At 39.5% G+C, this 27,060-nt stretch overlaps 2 protein-coding genes and 3 pseudogenes across 3 annotated transcripts in view; 4 read left to right on the top strand and 1 right to left on the bottom strand.

The window, feature by feature from the left end:
• LOC149095962 (uncharacterized) overlaps window positions 1-27,060 on the top strand; it is a 302,109-nt gene that overhangs the window by 58,938 nt on the left and 216,111 nt on the right. The window lies entirely within an intron of this gene.
• The window catches only part of LOC149095983 (somatostatin receptor type 2-like), a 73,628-nt gene that overhangs the window by 34,216 nt on the left and 12,352 nt on the right, over window positions 1-27,060 (bottom strand). Inside the window, exon 1 of one of the 2 annotated variants that reach the window (XM_089280996.1) lies at window positions 2,269-2,333. The exons of the other annotated variant lie outside the window; for it this stretch is intronic. The gene's annotated coding sequence lies outside the window, so the exon portion shown is untranslated. Of the gene's footprint in view, window positions 1-2,268; window positions 2,334-27,060 lie in introns of those variants that run through there. 2 annotated transcript variants of the gene reach the window in all.
• On the top strand, window positions 19,656-20,635 carry LOC149095986 (tachykinin-like peptides receptor 86C; annotated as a pseudogene).
• LOC149095985 (uncharacterized) lies at window positions 24,317-25,521 on the top strand (annotated as a pseudogene).
• LOC149095984 (uncharacterized) overlaps window positions 26,157-27,060 on the top strand; it is a 3,499-nt pseudogene continuing 2,595 nt past the window's right edge.

The following is a 27,060-nucleotide window of genomic DNA, read 5'->3' as shown; positions in this document are numbered from 1 at the left end:
ACGGGAGAGAGGTTCCAACGTCCACTTAAATGCACAACATGTCGTTTGATGGTAATTCTTCTATCAGACTTGCCTTCTTCCCCAAACAATAAGGAATATTTAAACCCTTAGGACGCAAAAAAAAAAAAAAAAAAACTGGTTTAACTAAGCACTCACGGTGGTGGATTAGTTGTTTCAAAGAAAGTTTAGCTATACTCCTCAAGTTATGTAAAATATGAGTTACCTGTAAATCCTTTGAACTGAAAACTAAAAAGGAATTGTTGTCACCTTCTTCACTGACTAGAAACCTTACATATTGATAGTTCTTTGTGCGTTTCTTTATCATGCACTGATTATACCATAAGTGGCTAAAATGATCAAATTTTTTGGTCAATATATGTTGTTACATGACAAAGACGAACGTTGTCAGACGACAAATTGTGAGCTACTCAAACAAGAATAACTTGTAGTCATATCGGCAGAACCGTTCTAATTTCCATTGCATTACAACTCCACAAATATTTTACTCCACGACAAAGACTATTTACCTACATTTGAAGAAAAAAAAAAAAAATAAAATGTTTCCATTATTCCGTATAACAACGAGAGGGAAATGAGAACTGTCTCCAGCCCTCATACCTATTAAGTTACGTAAATCGGATCCGATTTATTACGATGTGTTAATAATAGCTACTTATAAGGCGTCCAATAATTATAAGATGTCACAGAGCCAGTTGTCTAATAAAAAAAAATTGGTCTTCCTCTTAAAAGGAAATTCCCTGATTTTCTTCTCCTAACCTCACACATCTAATACAAATTTTAATTACATGTTTTATCTCTGATGGTTATTACAAATGTAGCTACAGAGGTTTGTTCGATTTTTTGAAATTTGGCAAAGTATCGGTCGCTGACAAACGTCTTAAATGCCTTCTCTTTGATGTAACTGCTAATATTGCTAGACGGCTGCAGTTTGTTATTCTTTGAATTTGCAACAGTTACGAATAATTCGCGGCAGACGTTCGCCTGGTTAATCAATTTTTAATGACGCATGCGCAAACGCTGGAAAGGAGAGCGATTGTTATGGATTATAGATTATAGAAAATTTCTGCAGTTTTTACGAAACATGGGCTAAGCTCATTCAAAGCCTTCCGATGATTTCCGCAGATGATAAAAATATTTTTGTGCATCAAGAGAATTCTGCCGAAGGTTGATAATGGCGAAAATTTGTGTAGCCTTTCAAATCATTGCAGATTATCTTTTGTTTAGGAGATTTCGGCAGGTTCGTTACACAATGCTGTCTAAATAAGCATTGTTTTGGCAGCCAACATTTCATTAATGAACGTGGGAAGTGTTAAGAAGGAATCCACTAGAATTTTAAGTGACAAAAACTTTATGCCGAGGTATTTTATTTACACGGTATTAAAAACTGTTGTGCACTGTTTAAACATATTTTCAAAAGAGATCATTTCAATCAATACCAAATGTCGAGAACAAATTTTGAAATTTATATAAACAAATGCGCACATTTCCGCTTGATTAGCTCGTGTTTAAACTTGGTGTTTCAAAGCAAATTTACATAGCAAATTAATGTCCGTGGCCAACTGGCTAGAGCTTTCGCAGTTGGTGTGAGATGTCACTTTTTTTACCGACTTAACTAAGTGTAAATGTAGATGTAGATGTAGATTTAGATGTAGATGCACACTCATCTCATCCGAGGGGGGGGGGGGGGGGGGAGGGGAGGTAGAGAAAGAAATATTCCTAGACTCTTTATGCTACAAAAAGCAGTCTAAGCTCCGGATGTAAGGACATTTTGGCCCGACGCAGGCCTCATCTTCGCCTTTATTCTTTCAGGTTGCACCAATAATTCGCCGGTACACTCACAGAGATCGATACGAGTGGAATACGAACTTTTTATAAGATATGCCCAACACTATCGTTACCTCACGATTCTGAATCGGCTACCACGTATTTTCAGCAATGCCGAATTTGTTGAGCTTAAACAACTTTAAAACTTATTCTCGCCTTTCTGTCGTGTCCTGTGGCTGGTTTATGAATGACGGGACAGGAATGGAATGCATAACGATTTAGCTATCCGCTGATTGTACATCTTAGCCGATTTTGTTTTGATTTAACAAGAGAGGGCCTTTCTTGGCTGAGATTAATTGTGCAAATGGTTACTACTGTCAATTTTGTTGTTGTAGGTAGAGCCTTTCTCAAGACAAAAGGGCAAAATGATAATATCAACTATTGGTATTAGTTTTTACAATCAAAAATGAGAATTCGTCTTACCTTTGAAAGTGCAAAACGCCGAAGAAGATGCGGTGCAAATTGTATACAGAGTCTCTAGGCCAGACGTTTAGATTAAATATGAATTGCTGAACAATAGCATGTCAATCAAGACAATGCCAGCTTTGCGCAAGAATAATAAAACCACATTAATGTCGATAACATTTTGAACTGCTTAGATTGTCTTCTTATAACAGCCTCAGGGAAGCGAGCGTATTGATTGGCTAATACGCTTGATCCATTTGCCCGTGGGTTGCACGCGCGCGTCAGTTTGTTTAATTGTACTTTTTCTCGGCAACTGTTTTCATCGATGTTGACAAAAAATCTAATAATTCTTCCGGATTTGAGGAATACGTATTATTCCTGTGAGCTACCAAATTTCGAGCGTAAGTTTTTTGCGGGGCCTCCATCTAAGAGATTTGCGAATTTGAGCAAGCAGGAGTTGAATCGGCTGGTTGAACAAATTAACAGGTTAAAGGCACTCAGCACTCGGAAACGGACCAAAAAACAACAGACTGGTCTGAATCAACCTTTCGAGGTTAGTAATGCACTGCGGGAATTTTAGAGAGAATTTTCTAGCAACTTGACGACAATAAAATTCAGCACAAGCTTTCTTTGTAAAACTAATCTGGCATCGAAAGTCATTTAAATTCTTTCGCCCAACAAAACTTGAACATGAGAGCTTTAACAAACCTCTGTTTGTGAAGTCTTACATACGAAATTATTCTGTTCCAAAAACGTTACAAAGGTAATAGTTTTTCTGAGCTTTAATAAAGGAAGTTTTATCATATATTGGTAGCCTCTCATGAATTATTTCAGTCGGCCCGGGTTTTGGTTTTGCTCGAACGCTCGTCGCTCGATCGTCAATTGAACTCTTCAAGAAACAGCCGCTCGAAGGAAAGACTGCATCGTGCACAAATATAAGCTTAAATTTCTAACATTTTCCTTTAGGCCTCAGTCTTCTTTTCACTTGAGCTTATTTAACTAAATAACGAAAGCAACAGAGATAATTGTTAAAAGTTATTCAAGTTCAGGAAAACGTAACCCACAGAGCTACTATTGAATAAGCGCATCTCAAACAGCTCAAAGCCACGGGTGTTTGTTCATTTTCTTCTCCACTCTCGCTCTTTTTTCTTTTCTTTTGCCGAAGAGGCTGTGCAGGACAGAGAGTTCAGTCACCAAAAGCTTCAACCATGTGCAGTTTGTTTTCAATTCTTCGGAAAACTGATCCAAATATAAGCTTAACTAATTTTTGAGAAACGCTTTTACCGACTGCAATTTTCGTTTGTTGTCAGCTTGATATTTAGGTTAACTGAGCAGTTTGAAATTGTTTGTTTGCCCGACAAACTATTAGCTCGCAGCGATCCAAGAAAAATCCATTAAAAATCCATTAAAGATCCGCACAGTGCGGAAACACGTAATCGCAAAGGAATCTAGCTGTTGGGGCGTAATGGCTCCGAACTGCGATTTAAGAACTTAATGTACTTAATTCCAAATGGTGTTTTAAACAGCGACATTGTATACATTATATAGTAAGTGACTTTCTTGCCATCCTTAAAGTACAAACTTATTTTTGACCAACAGAGTCGTAATAAATATATTAATCTTTTTCTCAGCTCGTGAGCGGTCGGAATTCAACAAATCCTGCAATCTGATTGGTTCCGGGAGCGGGTGGAATTTTCTCATCCGGATCGCCACAGCGGGCGGAATCGGTCGAGTTGATCTATTTTCGTGAACGAATTAGCGGTAATCGTCAATTTTTCGCCCTTTTTATACTTCCATCGACGATTAATCAACGCAAGTTCATCTCTATTCACGTTTAAATGGCAAGGAAAGTCACTGTAAGTAAATTCAATTGAGGTTTTTGAAGTTGTGAGAGTTTGTTTGGCTGTTTGCAGCTCGGCGCTGTAATGGCGCGTGATCCTGCGTGTCTCTCTCTGTACAATTTTAATTAAAAAATGACTCAATTTCAGTCGAGTTTACCTCTCTGATCGTTGCTGTATTTGAGAGAATTTCTGTGGAATACACTTAACGAATTTCCTCACTATCTGCCACTCAATTTACGGCAGAAAACTCTGATTTCGAGTGATTCGCAACGACTGACAGAAATTGTTTTTGTAGTACAACTTCAATCTTTGCCGGAAATTTCACACCGGAAAAACACTTTCGGAATAAATCTATTCTTTAATACATCTTACCTTGTCTAGTATCTGAGTTACTTGCTCGTTCGCTAGTTAGATTTTTTTAGGATTGGTTTGTGCACGGCGCGTAAGCCAATTCAATGACAAAGTTGCGTAAACAAACCCACTTGTAAGCTAATTTACCGCAAGAAAAAAAGATAAACATGTTATTGTCCGGTTTAGGGTCGGTCCGTATAGTGAAAAACTGTGACCTCGGTCACAGTTTTTCCCTATACAGACCTCCCAGCCGGCCAATGACATATATGTATTTTTGGCACAAGTGAACAAAAATGGATAAGATATATAAAGAGCTATGTTATATTTACTGCAGGGACACGATGGACAAAAGTGAAAAAAAGAAATGTCGTATTAAAGGAGATTCTACAATTTTTAAGAACATTCGACAAAATTATCCGCTTAAGGCTTTTCGGCACAGAAAAAAAAACAGGATGTTATAAGAGTTGCTCAAGCACGAAGTCAGACTTTTTAATGTTAAGATAGTAAAACTAGACGACGTAATGTTTATCACTAACAATTACAAAGGGCAGTGCCTACCTAAACTGGATCTGAAAAGCGGAGGCTGTGATATTAACAATCCTAAAGACTGGGCGTTCACTGAATGGATCAGAAATAAAAGTAAAGCTGTGTTCCTTCCCCTCCCCTCCCCTCCCCCTTCCCTGTGATTCAGCCTTTCGTCAAGCTGTTCGCAGCACTTAATTGACCTGCAATTCGGCTGCCGTATGTATGATGTGGAAGTAGTGGTTAGCAATAGTAAGAATAAGAATTGATTGAAATTAAAATACCCAGGTTGGTGCAAATGCAATACATACACTAATTCGGTAATTTAATACATGATTGATAACATATCGGAAGACGACAAAATATTTTCGACGAACGTAAACTAAATATATTTAAGGTACCTGCACATCGAGTAAGGAAGAAAGAGTCAGTTTTATTGGTTTGTTTTTTGTTGTTTGTTTGTTTTTTTCTTTCTTTCTTTCTTTATTATTAAGTATTAAGCTAAATCCACTGACGGGAAGCAAGGAAAATAATCATTAGAACTGATCAAAAACCTTAACAGATCATTTTAATTTGATCGCAGACTCTTAAAATGGCACTCTGGTTAAGATAAAGTGGTTGCCACACGCTGCTGTTTTCACCATGAAAAAGTGCAATAGAGCGTTAAGATAAATATTATTTTCTGTTGTCGGCTTCTTTCCTTTAATGTAATATTCATATCTGTCCCTTTGTATAGCGTGCAACTGTGAAATGCGAGTGCTCAAGACCTTTGATAGCTTGCAGTGTTGTTCAAGGCGAGGGAGTACACGGAAGTTGTTGCAATAATTTATAACGCTGTTACAAATTTAGAAATAAATGACGATAACTTTTCAGCTCTAGCAACAATAACATTTAGGAGCTTTGTTAACCTCATGTTTAAAAGCTTTTAAATTATTTGGTTTACCACACTACCCATTTGTCTCTCTAGATATTTCCATTTTTGCTGTGTTACGATTTGCTGTGGATTTCCTTTCTTCAGGAAATTTCACTCCAGTACAGCTTCTCGGGTATATTTTTGTGCCACGAGAACTGCCTTAGCAACTGCTTAAAGATGCACTTAATCCTGCAAATTTTTAGAGTATTAGTTTGTATTCTTAACCTTAATTTGCTGTTATTTTTTTTACTTGGGGTTTTAACGGTGTGGTACAGGAGTATAATAAAACAAAACTATTAAGCCACCGATACAAAGATCACGGTGAATCGTGGTCCACTATATGAGAAAATGGTTCTTTCGATGTTATTCTCCTTGAAGACTATATTTATTACTGAGTTGTGAAAGAAAAGTGAAAAACGTATCTTATTTCCCCTTTTCAGCGAAGACAAACTGATATGGAAGTGGCGCTAACAAAAGCTCGTGATGTTAGCAACTCAGAGCCATTCCTAGAATCACTTCGGCGGAGGCGTGATATTTGTTTATGCTCATTTTGTCTACCACAAATTATATTTTGTCTTCAAGGAAATGCTGTTTTTCGTCGAGGACACAGCAAGATTATTGAATATCATCGGTTAGATATTTTCCTGCTGTTGAAACCCTTCAAGTTTTGCTTAGAAACATCGATGTTAAAACTAGTCCTTCATACTACATGAGTCTCTATGTCAGTTCGAGTCTTCATGTCAGTATTTACTGACATGTCAGCAAAGTCGCCAATCAGTCATAATGATCAGCGCAAGCTTTTCAGTAAATCAGCGAAAATATACTTAGGAAATAAATGGTTTGACATAGTTCTTATCTGTTCTCCAATAATCTCTTCCTTAATGGAATATTTTAAATAATTTAATTTAGGGAAAACCTTAACAAACGAGGAAGTTAAACGGGCTTACATTAAATTCGATTCACGCAATCATATAATTACAAGAACTGTACGAAACAAGTGCCATTTCTTTTCTGGCTCACGCGGTGGTGGATTTTATTTCATCCGTAGCCATTTTGATGCCAGTTTTTTCTCAGTCGAGCAAACTGATATCAGGACACTCGATGTTTATCAAAAGCACGAAAAATGTCAAAAAAAAAAAAAAAGCATGGTGAGAGAACAGCTTCGGTTCGCTTTCGCGCCATTGTTTCTAATATGGAGCAATGAAAATGCCTAAATCAACTAAAAAATGAAAGACAGAATTGAGAGACCTGCTTTTACCACAGGAAGTGTTATCCTAGCTAAGTGCTCCAGTTTGTAAATTGCCCTTTTATCTCCCTCAAAGTTGCTATACAGAAAAGGTAACAAGATGATGTTAGACAGAAATGAGTGAATTGCTTTTACGACACGACATGCTATCCTACCTAACTACTGCTCCAGTTTGCCATATCTTCTTTTTGATCTTGCTTAAAAGTGTTTTCGGAGAAAGTACTAGCCACTGTACTTGGTTTTCTTGTAAATAGTGGTCATAGACAATAATAAGAATTGGTGATGGACAACAACCTAGACAAAAGAAATAACTGGCCATTTTTTTTTCCGACTTCCTCTGTTTCCGAAATTAAGCCCTCATATACAGCCGAAGCTAACAATAAAGTTACTGAAAGTAAGAAAAAAGAAAAGATAGCGATCATAGCGTAACAAAATAAAATTCTCGTACCTCCAATCAGCTTGTTCGAGATGACTGAACAGGCATCAAGCCGATCCTTAAAGAAAATCTAGCTCCAAGTGTGGTGTACGATGATAAAAGCGATAAATGATGTTACAAAGACCTGATTATTTTAACTAAAACTTCATTTCTTACAGTTAAGCTTGACTCTGAAACGCAAACTTGATTTTTTGAAACACAAACTGCGTTCATTAAAACGTAAATTTGATTGTTAGAAGCGTAAACTTTAGTCGTATACTTAATTCTTTGAAATACAAACTTAGTTCTTTCAAATGCATGGGAAGAACAGCGGTTCTGGTGATTCTTTGACGGGCAAACTTGATTCTTTGCTGAAACGCAAACTTGGCTCTTCAGCTGAGCTGTGAACAACCTTAAAAAGTAAATCTTTACTCTCACCGACTCGTCCAATCACCAAAGGTAAGCCCCAACAAAATGGCTTATTTCATTTGGGCGACTATCTCAGAATACCCGGCTGTTTCTAGTAGGCTATACTTGTTATGACTGTTATATTCCGTGATGATAATCAGTAGCTTTCTAGGCTCTTAATTCCATTTCCTTTCAGAGGTATTTTTTTGTATCTACTTTGGCTGTTCGTTTGATGTTAAATGCATAGTGAAATGTCTCAAGACGCGCGGACGTCTAAACAGAGATGGTAGCCATCAGCCAGTGGTCAATTTGCAATGCAACTAACCTAATCAATACCACAACGGCACATCATTAGCATTCTTAGTACTATTTTCCATCAGGATTCTGTTTTACTCATTTTTGAAGTTTCTTGCTCCTTCTAAGTCTTTCAAGGTTTCTTTCTTTCTCATGGACATTTGCAGTCAAATATTTGAAAATCGTTGCAACTCCGAGTTCCCTTCGCTAATAAAATTTAATATTTGTTAATTAGCCATGCTCTAAACGAGCAAGGGACTGGGTACGAATATTTAAATCGACACCTCTCCCTCTAAACCATACAACGCTCTCATCAATCACAGGTTTGCAAAAGCGTATTGCATCTTTGTATGTACACCAAAAATAGAGACATTTGGTAAACTTCACTGATAACGCTTGCATTTTCTTTTAGATCACAGGCTCAGTTTTTCAAATTAATCAATTTTCAATTTTCATACCCAGTCCCTTGCTCGTTTAGAACATTTCTAATTAACAAAATACAGCAAAGAATCGACGAGGGGTAGCCGAGTGAAGCCACAGACTGCATTGACAATGTTATGACGAAATTTATCATCAATAAGAGAACAGACCGGTGCATTGCAAGAGTTTTTTCTTCCCTCATAGTTGCAGAAGTAAGCTTAAAATGATACGTCACAGACGAGAATTACCACTGTTTTCACTGCTACGCGCTCTTCGAAATCAAAACACTCGTTGCAATTAACTAAGAAATCCATCAGCAGTATCTTTAATGTGTTCGAAACTAAGCAGCTTCATATTCACGGCGAGGATGTTGGCGATTGCGCACTCTTTTGTCACTTTGAATGAGAACAGCGAATTTTTTATTGTTGTCTGAGCCCAATCTGGAGTTGTTGTCGGAGGAAAACCTCGGTTGGAATTCTATCGCGTCTTTCCGATGCCTATCTCCTATTTGCATACATCTATTTTCCGAGCAAAATAGTGCTCACGCATTAGCTTATAACACGCTATAAAGTCCACGATGCAGCAGAAGAAATGGAACACGAAAAGAGCCTTCGAAATGTTCACAAACGGTTTTTGAGTACAACACGACTTCTCCCTGAAGGTGTTGGGAAATGATTTTAGTGTCGTGGCTAGGGTCTCGAGAATTCGGACTAATGGTGGTCGACCACAATTGCAAATTGATTTCATAAAGCAACAATAAATTAACCACTAACTTTCTTTGTTATATTCCGAATGTGCAATGTTTGTCTTCCTTACAGTGATGGTGTTTCGATATTTACTTTTTCACAGCTATCTTAATTTCCTGTTCCTGACATTATCGCCGTGATTGTGGAACCGTTTCTGCAGACCAGTATTCCATATAAGATACCGCTGTTTGATTGACGGTATAGTCTATCGCAAAGGGCGTTTTGATTTGGAAGGTTGTGTGCAGTGAAAATCGTGGTAAGTTGGGAGTTCTGTAAAGGCCGCAATTCAGGTTCAACCGAAATAGAAAAGATTCTGTTAAAATGATAACTTATTTCTTGTCGATTTCTTGCTTGCAAACTTGACAACGTCAAACAACAGAACTGATGTTCTTTCTCCGATCTCATTTTGTTTGATTTTAAGTCATACTATCAAATGTTTGGCCGCCAGCAATCCTTATTCGCTTAGATTAATTATATTGCCAACTCGCTTAACCTTCTTTAATTGATGGCTCAGTTTTAGCATTAAATGCGAATTTCATTGAAGTCTGCCGACTCCCTTAAATTTAAGATCGCTGGACGACCGATTGTTTCCGGGTGTAATGGGGTAAGTTACTCGATCAGCCACCGGAAAAATTGTTCATGGCGACGTGGCCATAAGAAATACAGAGTGTTTCGTGGGTATAGTATTTCCACCAGCTTGTGTCTGATTGTTGTCAATGAATAAGCAACTCTCATTCTCGCTATTGCTGAACAGTTTATCCTAACCAGCACTTCGATGTCACGCGTTCAGCAGCAGAGTTGTATGAGCCCTGAATCGGCAAACTCTATCAATTGCTGGGAATTGCCTTAATATTTAACTCGATAGAAAACTACTTGAAGGGGAAGGAGAAAACGGGACCGTTTTTATCATTATTGCCAAAATTCCCTCATAGAGTGTTGTAAAACCGAAATCAAACCAATTACTTACCAGTTAGACTACTCAGCTAATCTCGAACCGTGGTAGTAAAACCAAAACCAAAACCAAAGCCAACGATATTGCCTGATTGCCGTTCGACACTCAAAATGAACAGCCCTATTGCCGTATTAGTTTGTGCCGTCAATTAAAAACCTCTCATAATATTAATTACTACTAGCTCCTCCTATTAAGAAGCTTACTGTCCTGTGGCTTGAGCGATTATGAGAACGAAAAGCGCCAGAAAGCTTATTTACCGGTAATTGAACGTAAGCGGAGAATCAGGAGAGACTTAAGGGCACAATAAGCCGGAGAAGTTTTATAACGCAGCTTTATTTCCAAGGTTAGGCCTACCGTCTACACTAATCCGTCACGAAAACGAAGCTTTTCGCTTAATGCTCTTCAAAAAGGAGGAATTTGAAAACGCCAGATCTTCATTTTCGGACCTTTCTTAAAACGATGGCGACCTCACGATAATCTTGTGATTTCCCCGACTGAATTTTCCCCAAACTCAAAACCAAAATGGCCGGTAACTGTTTCGTTTTTAAATTCCTCAGGCGTAGTGTGGCTGGAAAATATTTGATGCGCGATTTTCAGAGTAAAATTTCCGCGCTTTCAACTTCCTCCGGCCTAGTGTGGACGGGGCCTTAAGATTCACAGAAAGAAGCGAGCAACAGTGTAATACTATGGACCTAGATTAACAGTACAGCTCGACAGACGGTCGCCTTCATAATAAAACGTTAATAAAAGAGATGTTATTAAAATACGAAGAGTTGACGGTACTGGATATCAGATCGTCTAGCGTCGTTATCTTTTATAAAAAGCCCGATTTCATGCAAATGTAAACATGTTAATTATAATAACCTGTTTTACTGTGCCGAGAAGAAAGTGAAATATTAAGGCGGATTTTTTTAGTATTGTTAAATCTTCCTCACTAAGTAGAAAAAAATGTATGATTTAACAAATTAAAGACATTTTTCTTTTCACCTTCAGTCATCGTGTCTTTGCAGTTAATATTATGAAGCGCCCTCTTTACACCTTAGTCATTTGTGTTTGTGCACCCAAGTTTCACCGACACATTTCCAAGTTCTTAAGCGTACTAAGTCCGCATATCTATATTTGTTCCCTCGCTGCTTTTCACGAATAAGCGTCAATTTCATGGCTGTCAAGAAGGTGGCTTACTATGTAAACAATGTCGATCTTTATAGAATTCAGATTTCTAATAATTGTTCTCAACATTATGCAACCTCTGACAACGGGTTTTTCCACTCTGAACTCTAAACGGGAGAAACGGGCGTTTGAGTTTGAGAGGTCTAACTGACTGGAGGACTGCGCTTGGGGAACGATTAGCTCGGAGCAACTCGCTTGCTGCGGGAGAGGAACTTGTCGCGGGTTCCAAAGTACCGTCGAATCTGCTACAACTGAATCAGGACACTCAGATAATGTTTACTCTTCGTAACTTCGCGAGAGCTCTTCGATGTACAAATCTTTGATGTAAATCGTAAATCGTCTCGATGTAAAATCACGGTCGTATGAAAGACGGGGCGGGGATGGTATCAATAACGCATCACGCTGAATTTTTCTATTAAATCACGCATAACAGATCACAGAGATAATTTTTAACTAATCACGCGTCACGTAAAAAGAAGCAAGTACATCTCCAATTTTACTTTTTCCACCCTAAACGCGTAAAGCGAGACCTCTGCCTATTCAAGCACAGAAATGCATCGGCAAATAATCCAAACACTTTCCCCCGGAAATGACAATTATTGGCCAAAATAAAATTGATGACCCGTACGGAAAACCGGGAGATTCGGTCTGTATCCAGGAGGCACCTCAATAATCTGGGAGAGCTGGCATTGTCTGTGAACAGGCTCCGACGAGCGCGAAAAAATGAAATAAAATAATAGGGCAAGCGAAGCGAGCCTAGCGGAGTGGGATTTTTCCCTCCCCACACCACTCTCGGCTATCTCCGTCCTCCTGCTATTTTACTTTCCCCTATAACACTATCGGAAGCCTGTTAACAGGCTAAGTTGGCAGAGATTTTATGTACGAATTAAGAAGACGTCTACGCCACCTTTACTAGGCTTTGATATACAGGCAATATTTGTGTCAAAGCATTTACACCTCTGCAAATCATGTATCAGATGTACTGATGTCCTGTCACGCATCACGCGGCTAATTTGGTCTCAATCACGCGTCACGCTACTAATTTTGGGGCGATCACAGGTCTCGCCAAAACTCTTTGCCAAGATAAGAGTGCTCTATATATTCTAATAATGTCCTCGATTGCATCATGTTAGGAACAAAATAAAGACGGGGAAATAAAGTCAGCTTGAATCCTGAAAGAGACAATTAATGACAACCTAAAATGCAGGAATAGAGTCCGCTTCATTGAAATCGTCGACTCGATTAACTGAGTTTATAACATAAATGTGCACACAAGACTTAACAAAATATATATGAGTAGACTGTATGTTCAGCACAAAAAAGCTGTGTAGAGATACATTGCTTTATCGGCATAGGTCAAAAGAGAAATTAAAAGTAGAAGAAAACAGCTTTTCTTTACACTTTCTTACTCTACAAAACCGTAGTTTGAACTGCGACCATCTCTAGGCGAGCGCATTGAAACTTATTTACTTAAAACACAATATAAATCGCTTTATCCCAAAGACTATTGACAAAGTTTAGCCAAACAATGCTCGACAATGAAGAAGTCCGAGGAAACGACACAAAATATTTATGCCGCTGGACTCACACTTCAGTTCAAAAAGTTTTGCATGGGTTCATTCTCACGGAGGGTACTATCGGAAAGAATAATTTTGTTCCAAAATTCAAAATGTCAGCGTGAAAAAAATGTCTCGCGCACATAGGAATACCGCATATGTAAAGGTAACTCGAAAATAATGTGAAAGACAAAAAAAGTTTTATATCTGAGCAACACGTGCACGCATTTTACATTTTGAATTTTCGGGAGCAAATTACCATCCCCCGGGCCAAAAATGGTGTTCAAATGCCTCGTCTTAGGGTCATAGTAGGCGTCGTGACGGGAAAGAAAACCTCGAGGAAATTCTCGCCCCCAAGATTTCGCGCGGCCATTTTTTCTCGGGGCTTTCTTTCGCGTCAAGCACGACGGACTAGGCGAAAGAGGTGCTACTCGTAGTCTAGTTATCGTGTTACACCGTAGTGGCATTTTCTAGCGTGTTTAAAGTGCATTATTAGGGACTGATTCCCAGACCTTTGAACACCTCTGCTAGTAGCGCCTTGTTCTTTTGCGCGTCTCCTGTACGACGAGCCTTCGTTACCTCTCCACAAATCAGGTCGGTCAATAGTCGATTGTTCGATAGGCAGACCTGACTACAGTCCCTCGTTCATTATCTGTTACCTGCTCTATAAACCAGGAAAAGATCTTGATCGATTGATAGTCGATCGTTCGATGGACAGAATGCTTCCCCAGAAAAGTCTTGCTTCGTCGTCGATCTGGTCTGTTTTATTTAGCCGTGGCTACGAGCTGCTGTGTTTCTGAACGCCACGAGAAGGGATATAAATTTTCTACCGTTCGCCTCTTAAAGTGCCTATGAAGTAAAAAATAATTGCTGCTTATATGAAAGGCTTTTCAAAGTAAAGAAGAATGGCCTTTCCCTTCTTGGAATATCTTTTTTCGTTCTAGAGATATTCACGTTTTTGCATTATGCAAATGAGGAAAGTGATGACGTCATAGGTGGTGCCACTTGAACAGTAAAACACTGAATCAAGAATATCTCTAGAAATATTGGAGCAGTGTTCTTCAAACTTGGCACCACAAATGTGCATCACAAAAGAAACAGAATGACACCTTCTGTGTTGTTGCCATGGCAACACTTTTGGCTCCAGTCTCTTTCTGTGAAAAACCAGATATGCCAATTTGCAACCCTTCGAAAAGGGACAGAGGGTCTTGCTTGGAACACACATGATTCCCATATTGTCTTAACTCTCTCCGTTAGATTGTTGGGAGTGGATGATCCTTGTTTAAGATAAAATCTGGTAATGTTAGTTTTAATTAAAACAGGACCAGCGGCATAACTGTTGTCACGGCGATGGCACGATGGGTGTCATTTTGTTTCCTTTGTGATGTACATTGCTGGCGCCAAGTTTAAAGAACACTGCTTTAATATTTCTAGAGATATTCCTGATTGAGTGTTGAACTGCTTTAGTGGAACCACCTATGACGTCATCACTTATAATACAAAAACATGAATATCTCTAAAACGAAAAAAGACATTCCAAAAAGGAAAACGCCATTCTTCTCTACTTTGAAAAGACTTTCAAATCAGCAGCAATTATTTTTTACTTCATAGGCACTTTAAGCTTAGGGAAAATAGTGGACCAATGCAATTCGTTGAGCTAGACGAAGGAAAGGACTTCACGATCGCAGCAGGAACTAAAGTTTGTTCGCTACATTTTTTCATTAGAAGATCTTAGAAAAATCGTTTAAATGACGAGCTTATGTGGTGTCTGACGGTGTTGCCACACGATTTACATGGCCAGTACCTTCCCCAAAGTAAAGAGAAGCTTCTCTTGAAAAACATCCTTTGTCTCAAAGGAGGAAGTTGACTTCGCGTCCACTCGCACGGAATCGCACGAAACAAATACTACGATGTAATAACTAAGCGAATGAACTTCAACTGCCCCAATCGTTGTATGCAGTGAATGCTTTGAGCCAAATAAGAAAGACTTGGAGTTAAATGCGGTCGCTTACATATTTTCTAAGATCTTCCAGCCTGAACGAAAAAACTTTAACAGTTCCTTCGGCGATCGTGAACTACCTTCGTCTGTTTTCCTTGAGAGGCGACCGCGGAAACGAAAAAAATAAAAAAAAAACAACAACAAAAACACTTTCTCTGCTGTGGAAGATTTCAATTCCTTCTGGTGGCATTCAGGAACACAACAACTTACAGGGAGGGCGAAACAAAAACAGACCAGATCGACGAAGAAGCAAGACTTTTCTGGGGAAGCATTGTCAAAACAAAACATCAAAGCCTGACTAGCCTCGCTTGCATGCGGCTCGTCTCGGACGCCAACCGAGCGGTCCGCCATATTTGCATTCGGGGTATAAGCTATTACCAAACAATAAATAAGATCGTGCAGATGGGGACAACGCGGTAAATGCCAAGTGCGTTTTAAATACCAATGTAGGGGAGTTTCTGGAGAAGAGAGGGCAAAACAATATATATATGTACATTAAAGGAGCACCAACGTTTGCTAATATTCAGGTTTCGTGTAACAGGGGTTTGTTAGGGAATTTGATGTTCAGTTACCATAACAACGACTGTTTCGATATAATTTTGAAGTTTCGAATTCTTGCAGTACATTTAAAGGTTAATTTCATTTTAGCTTCCGTTTCGCTGCGCTTCTTTTTTCACTTTTTTGGTAATCGCGACTTCTTGACTTTTATGAGGATTTTAAAACACAAGAAGGTGAATGCGAGGTGACGCATCTTTGAGATGTAGCTTTATTATTTACAAGTGACAACTTTATTGGCATTCTGTTATTACACAACGAGAATAGCGGTCGGAAATTTCAATAAATCAATTCATGCGGTTTTAGGCCCCGTCAACAGCACGCCGGAGAAATTTGAAAACGCCGCTTTATTTCTACGGTTAGGCCTAACATCTACACTAATCCGTCGAAAAAGCAGCTTTTCGAAAAACGCTCTTCGAACCGGAGGAATTTGAAAACGCCATACTTGCGGTTTACTGTGGACAGAAAACACTTTGCAAACGGAGCTTTTCAAAAATGATGACGTCATAATAATCATTTCCCTGTCCTTATTTTTTTCAAAAACAAATTCAAAATGACAGCTGACCGTTGCGCTTTTAAATTCCTCCGCCGTACGTCGTGTATGTTGTCGGAAAACACTTAATCCGTTTTCAAAGTGAAACCTCTGTAGCGTGGTGTGGACGGGGCCCTAATCTCAGTTTTTAGCCACGCGCCTCGACAGGAAAATTTAACGGTGAACAATGAAGACAATGGTGCGTTTATCCCTGGGGGCGATATTTGCCCTTGGAACCGTTGTGTCCGAAAAACTACACACATAAGGCATGGAACTTTGTTCTCAAGCTGATATCCATCTTTTAGAACATAAAATTTCCCCGGGCAACTATCAGCCTATAGATCCTCTCCAACGCTCCATATTTATTTTGAAAACAGTCCTAAGAAAATAACGCGCTGATTGGTTAAAAATCGTGTTATACAACTCGATAGAAACACAGAACTAGCACTAGCTGTTGACGTAATGATGGTGCGAGCATAGAGAATTTACAAATTGATAATCAAAGTTAACAAGTTGTATTCTTTTATTTGTCGTCGCGGTGTTTTCTAAAAGAAATAGAAAACTTGTTCTTCGTGTTTTTAGCGAGTTATAGAAAGACTCGTGAAAGTTTGGGAGAACTCGAAAAAGCTGTGGAAACACTCGCCTGTCGCTCGTGTTCCCACTGCATTTCTCGTTCTCCCAAACTTCCATTCGTGTTTCTATTTAACAAATAGATTTCATGCTGCCGTGTGTCTATTCAGTAATAGATCACGGATGACGTCAAAATGTGCTAAGAACAAAAAATGTGGCACCCGAGGCGATAGCCGAGTGTGTCACTGATGTTCTTACCACATTTTGACGTCTTTTGTGATCTATTACTGAACAGAAGCACCGCAACATGGAATCTATTTGTTTCATATAATAACGAAACAAACTACTACAAAATCTTTCAACATAACTCGAAAGCCGGCCTTTGTCCACCGTTTGGCGAACACGAAAAAAAAAAAAAAAAAAAAAACCACGACGTAATCTATAGCCTGTACAAAATGAAGCAATCTCATTGTTTGCTATGCCACTGTCAAGCTTCGCCCGAGCGTCGCTTCTCGTGGAATGAAGACTTACAGCGAAAGCAGAATTGAACTGCGAAATCTATAAATCTTAAAGAAAAGGCTGAAAAGTCAAGTCAGTTTTTGTCATCGGAGTAGCTCTGTGAGCCGAAAAGCTTGGGCGTTGCCTTGAATATTGCAGGAGTTGAAAAAAAAAAAGCTCGGAAAACTTGCGGTTGGGGTCAACGTGGAGGCCATTCGATTCGAGTTCTGAATGAAAGGAGCGTTAGCGATGGTGGAAATTTGCGTCATCTGTTGTTGGTGATTCTCAAATCAGTTTGAAATGGTGCCGGAGACACCTTACAGCTGCGATATAGTTGGCCGTGAGCTGTAGTGAGCTGTACCTTGCTCGCTGCTGTGCCCTGAAACAGACTGGAACATTCGCATTGGAAAGCAAGGTCATATGTTTATTTTAACTCATTTTAAAAAGCGGTTTTGATGTTTTATTCCCGACATCAATTAGTGTGTCAACAATTATTTTGAGACCGAGAAAAGTTGAATTTTTTTAATAAATTAATCTTATAAACATTTTGTTTATTAGGTTTGTTAAATTCGAGATAAAGCAATGGTTCTCGGCTTACCAAGGCCAATTTTGTGTTTGGTTTAGTCTCGCTCGACTGCCGACTGATACTGCTCGAGTATTTTTTTTTGAGTCATTTTCTAAAAAAGGAACGGCTTTATTTTATTTTTTCTTCGATCCTGCTAGACTATGCTTCTCGTACCTTTTCAATGCTTCGACAACACTTTTTTTGTACCTTATCTTTTACCAAGTCATGTAAAATAGTATCTAAATTCGCAAAACTTTGCACCATTTTAAAACACAGAGGGAAAACTTTGTAATGACGACGTCAATCGTGCGTCTGTCCTCTAATAGATCATACGCGAGAACCAATCAAAATGCGAGAATAACTTGGGTTATTATATAAAACTCGATAGAAATAGGGTACACGTTTTCTATTTCTTAATTAGAGTGCAAAAATAGGAAAACAAGAAATTAAAACCTTGCTTTATTTTCCTGCCTTGCATGTAAGGTTGAGTTCCTTCCATCTTCATCCACAAATCTGTAGGAGAATGCTGCTTTTTTTTAGCCTCTTCGCTTAGCTTGGATTATCGTCTGAGAGTTACCCAAAAACATCCATATCTAAACAATAGGGTGTTAGAGGAACTATTGACTGATAGGGGTGGCGAATGGTCCTTCAAAAACCATGGGTCTCGCAAAATTTTCGCCCAATTTCACGGGTCTCGCAGTCTCCTTTTTTAGCGGTCATGCGCGTCTCGCAGTCTCGATTTTTATCAAGGCTAAGAAAGTCGCGAAGTACCGATTTGTTTATTTTATTTTATTTTATTTTTAAAGTTAAATGACATTGTAACATCTTTAAACCTGAACGTCTAGAGTTCACATTTAAAACACTTTAAAGCCTCGGTCTAACAATGGAAGAAATCAAAATGTCTCAGACTCGCAAAGAAAAACGCTAATCTCGTCGTCTCGCAAAGTCTCGCATTTACCATTCGCCACCCCTACTGATAGTTATCTCGCTGAAATTTTGATGTTCTTAAAACACATATCTGCTTGAGAGAAGAAGCTTCAAGGGCAAATATGATAGTTTTAAAGAATATCAAATCTTCAAGAGGCAACTATCAGACCGATATAATTCCGAGACATAAGCAATTTTTTTCTTCTTTTTTGTTTATCACTAACTTTTCTTCCACGCGCCAGGTCTCCACTGCAAAAATCATATTGAATTATTTTCAACTCTTTTTCTAACCCATAAATTGAAATTTGACGACGGAAGGTCAATTTTTGCACCTGTAGCGTACTATGAAAAGCTCTCGCATTGTTCAAAATCATTTGCTCAGAGAAATTTTAACAGGAATCGGTAGACTATTCTTCTACGATTCAACCACCAGAAGCTTAATTCATTTGAAAGTTTCGCACATGGTGAAAATTAAGTATATTTACAAAGTACTTTTAAGTGAATTAAATACATGTCATCGAAATTTAACTATTTTGCACCCAAAAAGACAACTCGACACTCCCCAAAATCAACCCAGTACACATTTAAACATTGCACAAAACTAATTGAGTGTTTTAAAGACGAAAGATTAATGTGGTTTTGCATGCGACGCTCTCGAACTTGCTTAATAAAATGCTGTGTCGAATGACGATGTTATCGAAATTTGACAATTTGCATTTTTCTTTAAAATAAAAGGATATTTTGCCAAAAAAACTACCCGGCAGTTCTTGTCATTTCCTAGCTTATCTACCATAAAATATGAGCGAAATCGAATTTTCGATTCTTGCCGCGAAATTAAGAATTTGTCTGATTTTTATAGGCAGGCACTCTTAGAGCGTTTTATGCATTCTTAAAGCAAAGGTCTGTTCTCTTTTATTTTTAGAATATGACAGGAATCATTGAAATGAGCTTCTCCATAGTTTATATCATAGCAATGATCGTAGCTTTGGCTGGCAACACACTGCTGATCGACATCGTGTGGAAGAAACCTGGAACAAGAAATCTAACAAGTTTCCCGTTTGTTAACATGACGGTGGCCGATTTGCTGGTTGCAATGTTTCAGATGCCTATCAACATAGCTATCTTTTAAAACCACCAAGTTCAGATACCCTGCGCGTTTTTCTCTTACTCTGCGTTCGTGTCGACTACCGCTTCCATTTTCTGTCTAGCTGTGATGGTATTTGATCGATTCTTTGCTGTTGTGTATCCTTTCCGAAGTAGCATTTGGTTCAGGAAGCCTAAGATCATTACGCTAGTTGTCTGGATCTCATCCATAGCCTTAATGTCAGTCGTGCCAGTTGCCTTCAAACCTGTGAATGGTGTCTGCTTCTTTGATGATACTGTTATATCGCCTCTGGCCTTTTGGAGTCTCATCCTTGTTATCGACTACCTGCCTCTAGCCATCATCTTCATCCTCTACATCATAGTTGCTGGAAAACTGTGGCTCCACGAAATGCCTGCGGATGATGAAGTACCTGTGCTGTACACCAACGACAACAGGAAATCCCCAAGAAAAAAGTCATCCGAATGCTCATCGTTGTAGTGGTGTTTGCAGTCTGTTGGCTTCCAATGCATGTGTATCAGATGGGCCATTACGTAAAAATGGGAACATTATGGCCGCCCTCCCTCATTTACTTCTGCTACTGGCTCAGTCAGGGTAACAGCGCCATAAATCCGTGGCTGTACATTGGTCTGAACGAAAAGATGAAAGAAGCCTTCGCCAAAATGATCCGATGCTGCCGTACAGCGGGAAAAAAACTTCTGTGTGTACCGGCACTAGAAGCAAAGCGACTTCAAAGCGTTCCCTCCTGGATACCAAACTGTAAATACCACTTTGGTCGGCGTATGAACAAGCTGTAACTAGTGTTAGTGAAACAGTGCTTGACTAGTATGTCTAGTATTAGCGAGTGGTTGCTTGAAATTGAGTGTGGAATGCCAGATATCGCTTAATTTTTTTGCGAGCTCAGCAATGTCGTAGAGAGACACTGAGCAATGCGATTAAAAGTAGTATACAAGGGTTTAAGTCACACTTATTTAGCTAGTCAAACGTGTCAGCCATGACTGTTAGGGGTAGACAAAGTCACTTTTGTATAAGCAATGTGTAGAGGAAAGGAAAGAAGAACGACAACCCATTTTAGAGCTTCTAAAGAGGTCTCAGTTGTAATTATAATTGTCGAAGACTATTTCTTTACTGGAAATGTTCCGAAAAGCACGAAACTTAGTTTGTTCAGTCCGTAAAGGCTTTGTCAATTCCAGGCCCGCCCATCTGCTCCCCCCCCCCCCCCTAACCCGGGTTTGACGGGCATTTGGCAGGTTGTTGGTCCCCACTATGGGGCATTTGCTTGCAAAGGGCTGCCCAGAGGTGAGGCAAGGTATTATACAACAGTATTTTGTAGAAACACAAGCCTGTTTTATTAAAAATCTAAGCGATTAACCCTACGTAAAGAACATAGATGTAAATTCGTTTTGTGACAGTTAAACCACTAGTAAGTAGCTCGTTACCCGCTAGAATCACAAACATAACAAAGCAACACATGTTGTAGGAACCTTGATTTGAGAACTTGACGTCTCATATGCTTCTACATACATCATCAGACGTATAAAACGGTTAGCTGCATTACAATAAATTTAAACGAGAAGACTAGTACCTAATAAGGAAGACCCGTACCTAATAAGGAAAGAAATGACAAAGGATATAAACAGGCTTAAAATCTGCTGCAAAAAAAAAACAAAACAAAACAAAACAAAACAAAACAAAACAAAAAACATAGATGGCTACTAGAGAACAAGTTTATCACTGCCAACATTTTCATTAAGTGCTGGTTCCAAATCACGAATCAATAATGTTTCTTTAATTTTACAATGCACATCAGATCATCGGATGGCTAAAATGACAAAGTGATCCCATTTTATCCTGTGGCCTGTCAGGGTCATATGGTCTGCCACGGGAGAAGCGTGGTTAGTACTCGTCAGCACTTTAAAATGCTCCGTTTTCCTGTCATGCAACCGACGCTTTGTTTTTCCAATGTAAAAGGCATTACAATCCCAACAACCAGCCTTGTACACAACTTTCGACAAGAAGCCTAGGGAACGGCCGAGTCTGTCCTTATAGGGGAAAAAAAGACTTAATTGGACTAGTGTTTCGGAAAATAATTTTAAGACTAAAATAACCATAGAACCCGTGGATACATGATTTGAGCTGTTGTGTGACAATTTTATTTTGAATTCCTAGATAAGGTAAAACTATGAAAATTTCTTTTTGGGGGACAGTAGTGATGGGGTCTTTAGGTTTGTTGCTTTTGTTTACAACATCGTTCAGTTTGTAGGGAATAATACCACGGGGATACCCATTGCGTGACAAAAGTTTCTTGAGGTCGTCCAAAGCAGACTGTAACAGATTGGATGACGAACAGATGTGAAGACACCGATATGTAAGAGTGCGGAGTAAGTTAACTTTGTTGGGATTGATTAATCACACTATTCATAGCATATCGTTTAATTTATATTACTCATATGGTTTGTTAGGCGCATTTGATCATATTTACATGTTAATTTGCGCCTTAGAAATATTAAATATTATTATTAATACTATTTACTTCCGAGGTGTAAAAGGAACCCATTGAGCGTAGAGTCCACTGAAAGTTTTCTTTCGGTAAATGGAAGTCAAAAAGGAATGTCGAAATTATATGCCTTGACCAATCCTCCAAAGGTACCACGCTCTGTTCTGAAAGATTTACTTTTATTTGCCACTAAGAGGAGCCATTTTTTGTTTGCTACGACCAAATCGATGGAGTTGCCATGGGGTCTCCTTTAGGGCCGGTTCTCGCCAATATTGTCATGTGCTCTTTTTAAGAAACCTGGGTGTTGAATAACAGTGCTCGTCCTTCCATCTGGTTTAGATATGTTGATGACACATTCATCTTATTTAACATTAAGGGCACCACTCTCCAGTTTCTTCCATATCTCAATAGCTGACATCAAAACATTATATTTACAATAAGTGTCTAATTTCTCGCGCGCTGATTGGCTCATTTTTATCATGAATAAGGGTACAGACGGATAAATTTTTAATTTATGCTAGCTTTCAAGTTCAACCTTTAATCTTTTTAACTTTTCAGCTTTTTAACCTGTGAGATTTTATGGACTTTTTTTAAATAGCCAATCAAAAAGCGAGAAAAGCTATTGACAATGTCCGCGTAATTTCGAATAAAATTCACTTATCTTTGTTTACGGCAGTTTACGACGTCTTTTCCCTTCATAGTATTCCCGGCATTTGACCATTTTGGGGTCTTGTTATTTAAAAAAAAAACAAATTGACGTCAGTTTTTTATGCGTTTGTCCACTTATTGATGATGAATTTCGTCATAACATTGTCAACGTTTACTGCGGAACCACTCGCCTGCAGCTCCACAGCCACTTTGACAATGTTATGACGCAAATTATCATCAATAAGAGGACAGACGCATAAAAAGACTGACGTCAATTTGTTAAATTTACCATTGAATTTGAACAGAACCAAGAAGATTCCCTTTCTTGATGTCCTCGTCAAACGCCAACCTAACAATGCCTTTTTACAACATGCGTGGTTTTGGTATGTTTGTGACCGCATTTTTTAATAAAGACCGTTACTTGCGCTTGTGCTCCCTGGATACTGAAATGTATATTATATACGCTTTCTCATTCATGAAGCTGAAAATAGTTTCGATGTTAGCACGTACTGTTGGCTGACCTTGGTTTGGTGGTTGTTGTAAGCAGCGAAGACAGGCCGTAATCACTGAGTTGGAGAAAATTTGGCTGCGCTTCTAAGGTGGCCGTTTATTTTCTTATCGTTTTTGCACAAAAGGAGTGAAACTCAGATGTAACGAAAAGACCAGTTCCCAGCAAAGATGAAGGAATACCCGGAAGATGAAACCAAAAAGGTTTGACAAAGAAAGATTGGTTGGTCCGGGGCGGAGGAGGGTCATATCTCATAACTTGGGTATAACTGAATGGCGGCTTGGTCTCCTTTTTCAATTTGTGTTAAGTTTAGCTCAGGCTACACTCGTCTGAATTCACTTCGTGCAGTGACTCTGACAAGGAGCCGACCGATTAGCGTGAATAAAATTTCCTTGTTTTATCACTTTTAGGCGCTCTCGGCATAGCTAACTATCAGAACTGTCTGTGATTCGCTAGAGCGGAAGAAATTTATTTGTGTGGCTTCGGGGCGATAACTGACGTAACGACAACATGTTGAGTGTTCGCTAACTCATAATTATGACCTAGTTCGTTTGATTTTCAATCGATTCTCGATGTAGGAAACTCTTGTTCAGTCCATTTAGGACGATGCAGGTTTTAGAAAGCTATAGAACAGCTCTCCACCGCGGTTTTGATATCTGTAAGTTCGTGTTGATTTAGACTGGCTCCAATTGAACACGGGCAATTGCATTCGTTAGTGTTTACCAATACCCTTAGGCATTACGTAATCCTTTTGTTTTACTTGCCATCGTACATTTTTCATGTATTAGTTTCGTGCATAAAAATAAGTTAAAAATTCTAATCATCGGTGTGTGCGGTACGAATCCGAACTTCTTGGGCATTTGCGAATATCGAGGACACTTGGACTGTCAGGGCATCGTTTAAAAGTTTGGTTTATGAAATCGTGTGGAATAGAGAAAATGTTTAATCTGGTAAACATTTGATGGTAAGCAGAGCGAGGTTCCAAATCATGTCAGTGGACGGCAAGCATGGCGAAGCAATGGACGAAGAAAAAGACTGCATCGAAAGTTTAAAGCAGCAAAAGGCGAAGGATAAATCGGCCTTCACCAGGATCAAGAACAAGATGTTGAGCTTGCTAGATGAAGAAGATTATCCGAGTCGGCGGGAAGTCAGGGCGGTTTGTCAAAAGCTTTGAGAAGTGCAAGAACGCACGATGTCAACTATGGACGAATTATCCCAAGAATATTTAAGCTCGAAAGAGAAAGAGAAACGAAAAAAGCTCACCGATGAAATGGACAAATTAGAGGCAGAATTTTCGGAGGCTCACGAGCAAGGCACAAGAATATTTGAACAATCGAAAGGATGAGTTATCGTGTTTGGCTACTGACGCGTCAGAAAACACTCGTCGACGTCGAATCGAGGAAAGCGTTGTACGAAAGAGTGTGGAAAAAGAAGGTTGTTCAACGCCATCGTTTGGCAAGGATATATGGAATCAACTTAAGCGTTTTTATATTCCCGCATTCAGTGGTGATAAAAAATTGTACGAGGGTTGGAAAACGGCTCTCATGACGTGTGTGGACAAGGCGCCCGCTACACCAGAGTACAAATTGCTCCGGTTGCGTCAATACTTATCTGGCGAAGAATTAAATGTCGTGGAACCTTTGGGACAATCTGCAGCGGCTTATGAGACGGCAAAGGAAAGATTGGAACGAAAGTTTGGCGGCAAACGGCGTCGGATTGCCTTTCATTTAGAAGAACTGGAGAACTTTAAGCCACTTCGCCCTGGAAATGCAAGGGACCTTGAGAGACTTGCAGATTTGTTAGACGTTACTGTAGTAAACCTGAAGGAGACCGGTCGGCATGAAGAACTAGGAAGCGGATCACTGTGCCTCAGTTTGTGCAAGAAATTGACAGAAGCAATGCTAGCGCACTATCATCGGTGGATTCATGAAAATGGTCGTTGGCAGTCAGTGGAAACGTTGAGAGAGTTCATCATCCAGGAAGCAGAATTCCAGACTACTTTTAGTAGCATCGGAAACAATTCACGGTTTGAGTAAAAGAAGACATAAGAGAGACAGTGGAGTGACCTTCTTCGGTAACACGCAGAATTCTTCAGGGAATCAGAGAAGAGTTGGATTTCGACCGTGTAAAGTTTGCATTGGTCATCTTGGAGTTTGGCGCTGTGACAGGTTCAAGGCTATGAATCTTCCAGAGAGATGGGAAGCCGCCAAGAACCTTAAACTGTGTTATCGTTGCTTAGGAGGAGATCACAGTGGAGGAGCGTGCCTTAGATCAAGAGTTTGCGGGATAAATAATTGTAAGAACACTCTCAACCGATTGTTGCATAGAGACTCTGTGCCGGCAGATCGAAGTGAACAGGTGAACTCTCATGATCGTCGTGAAGTGGAACAAGGAGCTTCAGGTGGTTCCCAGCTTGTTGCGGAAATCGAAACAATTACTCCTCCTCTCACTCCTCCTCAGGATCCAGTTATGCAAGCAACAGAGAGGTCTCACACCACAGTGACGTCACAAAGTGCGCAACCAAGATTTGTGGCGCTACGCACAGTACCAGTGTTTCTGAAGAACGGTAATCGCAGAATTAAAGTGAATGCGTTGTTGGACGAAGCTTCAACGAAAACGTATTTTAATGCTGACGTAGCCGCTGAGCTTGGACTTCAAGGACATCCTCAAAGCGTAACTGTGAATGTTCTAAATGGACAGACTGAAACCTTCGAGACTACGCCAGTTGAGGTCGAGTTGGAGAGTTTAGATGGAAATATAAAGACTACCATAAGTGCATTCACAGCAGAACGAGTCACAGGAAACATGAAAGTTATCGATTGGGAAAAGTATGCGGCAAAGTGTACCCATTTGAGAGGGATACAGTTTCCAAATCCTGGCATCCGCCCAATAGTGGACTTGTTAATTGGAGTTGATTATGCTGAACTACACTACTCGTTCAAGGATGTTCGAGGTCAGCCCGGGGAACCAGTAGCAAGACTTAAGCCATTAGGATGGACATGTACAGGAACGGTTAGTGGGCTCAAAGGAGGTGACTATCAGTCAAGCTTCGCACACACCTATTTTGTGCGAGAACAGTCAGACACTGACGAAATAAGTAGTTTACTACGACAATTCTGGGAAATAGAGAATCCTAGCACATCATATGATCGACACGTTCTGAATCCTGATGAGCAATGTTCGTTAGAGAAGGTGGAAAAGTCCCTCAAGTAATTGGATGGAAAATATCAAGTGGCACTTCCATGGAAGGAGAACATTCCTGACCTACCAGACAATTATGACATAGCGCTACGTAGATTGTGCAACACTGAGAAACGTTTACTAAAGAATCCAGACATCGCAGCAGCCTACTCAGAAAACATCACTCAATATTTGGAGAAGGGCTACATTCGCAAGATCGACCCAACCGAAGAAAAGCCCGCAAGGAGATGGTACCTGCACACTTTCCCGTTGTAAGACTGGACAGAGCCACAACAAAGACTCGCATCGTATTTGACGTCTCTGCGAAGTTTGGAGGAATCTCCCTTAATGACGTCATTTATCAAGGACCGAAACTACAGAGGGATTTGAACGAT

Source organism: Orbicella faveolata, unplaced genomic scaffold (assembly GCF_042242905.1).
Source record: "Orbicella faveolata isolate gen_17 unplaced genomic scaffold, um_ofav_v1 contig_48, whole genome shotgun sequence".
In the NCBI taxonomy this organism is placed as follows: domain Eukaryota; kingdom Metazoa; phylum Cnidaria; class Anthozoa; order Scleractinia; family Merulinidae; genus Orbicella; species Orbicella faveolata.
This window is presented reverse-complemented; position numbering and strand designations above follow the sequence as displayed.